A 2,111-nucleotide genomic window follows, 5' to 3' on the forward strand; every position below is an offset into this window, starting at 1 on the left:
CACGGTAATACCAAAAAAAAAAAAAAACATCTTTAATACGGACGTTTCGGAATTTCTTTAAATTCCATCCTCAGCTTCAATGGGCTTTAGGATATTTTAACAATTGTAAATTCTTCTCTGATACCACTTTTGCAGAACTTTATCCTGTAGGTTCCCACCCTGGTTATATGTATGGCTTACCGAAAATACACAAAAATGGTTTACCCCTCAGACCTATTCTATCTACTATTGGTCCCCACGTCTATAAACTTGTTAAATATCTTGTACCTGCTTTAAGCTCACTAACTAAAACGAATTAACTGTTAAATATTATTTTTCTTTTACCCAAGAGCCCCCCCCCCCAGTGGCACAGCGGTATGTCTGCGGACTTACAACGCTAGAATCCGGGTTTCGATACCCGTGGTGGGCAGAGCACAGATAGCCCATTGTATAGCTTTGTGCTCAATTACAAAGAAATTAATTTTACCCAAGAGATGTCTAAATTTCTTAATGCAGGCCAATTCGTTATGTCCAGCTTTGATATTCAGTCCTTATTCACTAACATCCCACTGGAGGAAACAATTAAAATAATTATTAAACAGTTATTCCCTACCAAAAATACTCTGCACCATAACTTTAACGAACAAAAATTCGAACAACTTCTTAAATTGGCCCTCAAGAAGAATCACTTTGTTTTTAATGGTCATCTTTATAACCAGATAGACGGAGTGGCGATGGGGTCACCTCTGGGTCCGACCCTTGCAAATATTTTTCTATGCTATTATCAACGTCAATGGCTTTAGAGGAATACTCTAGTGTATCCACTAGCCAATCGGGGTTGAGTGATAAAGATAGGTTAGAGATCAAACTAAAACTGAAACATCTCGAGATTGAACAAGATCGTATCGAAGCCGAGAAAGAACAAGCTTGTATCGAAGCCGAGGAATAGAAAGAACAAGCTCGTATTGAAGCCGAGAAAGAGCAAACTCGTATCGAAGCCGAAAAAGAACAAGCTTGTATTGAAGCTGAAAGAGAAAATAAAAGTCTCGAAGCCGAACAAGCTCGTATCGAAGCTGAAAGAGAAATAAACGCCTCGAGACCGAAAAAGCTCGCATTAAAGCCGAAAATGAAATTAGACTGAAAGAAATGGAAAATAGACTCAACTCCGATTGACCAAGGCAAAATGACAACTTTGAACTTAATCGATATGTTAAAGTACCACCATTTCATGAAATGAAGTTGATAAATATTTCCAAAATTTTGAGAAGGTTGCCCAAACCAGGGAATGACCCACCGAAAAATGGTCATTATTATTACAAAGTGTTTTAACTGGTAAAGCACAAGAAGCTTATGCCACTCTCTCTCTCTAGAAGACTGTACAAATTATTATAAGGTTAAAGTAGCTATTCTCATAGCATACGAGTTATAACCAGAGATTTATCGCCAAAAGTTTCGAGTTTATTGCAAACAAGAAAATCAAACTTATATGGAATTTGCCCACGAAAAGAGGTTTATTTGATCGATGGTGCATTTCTATGCATATTGGCAACAGTTTCGACAAACTAAGACAATTATGTCTAACTGAGGAATTTAAACATTGTGCACATAACGACCTCAAACTTACTTGGATGAAAAGAAAGTTGAAACACTACAGGAAGCAGCTGCTCTTTCCGATGATTAAACTTTAACACATAAAACCACTTTCTATAAAAAGAAATTCCTACCATCTCAACAAAACCTGTATCTGTTCAATCCACTAAAGGTGAGGATTCTTCTAAAAAATCCAGCTCCTCTAATTCGAAAATTTCTGACAGTCAGGATAAAGCTTCTTTAAAACAATAAAAGCCTGTCCGCCATTTTTGTAAAAAACCTGGCCATGTTATGTCTGATTGTTAGTGTTTGAAGAAGAAAAAAGAAAAGGAGGCATCACTCAGTGCATTTGTGTCCACATATGGACGTAGTTTCACCAGATCACTCGATGTTGTTGATTTGGCCACTAATATAAAGACTGATGTAATCAGGGAGGGACTTAGACCTTTTGTGTCTGTTGGTTTTGTGTCTTTGACAAATGACACTGACAATCCCATACTCATACCTATTCTACGTGATACTGGGGCGACTCAATCATTGTT

The 2,111-nt window shown here is 37.3% G+C and overlaps 1 long non-coding RNA gene across 1 annotated transcript in view; it reads left to right on the plus strand.

The window, feature by feature from the left end:
* LOC111085969 overlaps positions 1 to 2,111 on the plus strand; it is a 10,834-nt gene that overhangs the window by 861 nt on the left and 7,862 nt on the right. The window lies entirely within an intron of this gene.

Source organism: Limulus polyphemus, unplaced genomic scaffold, assembly GCF_000517525.1.
Source record: "Limulus polyphemus unplaced genomic scaffold, Limulus_polyphemus-2.1.2 Scaffold750, whole genome shotgun sequence".
Lineage (NCBI taxonomy): Eukaryota > Metazoa > Arthropoda > Merostomata > Xiphosura > Limulidae > Limulus > Limulus polyphemus.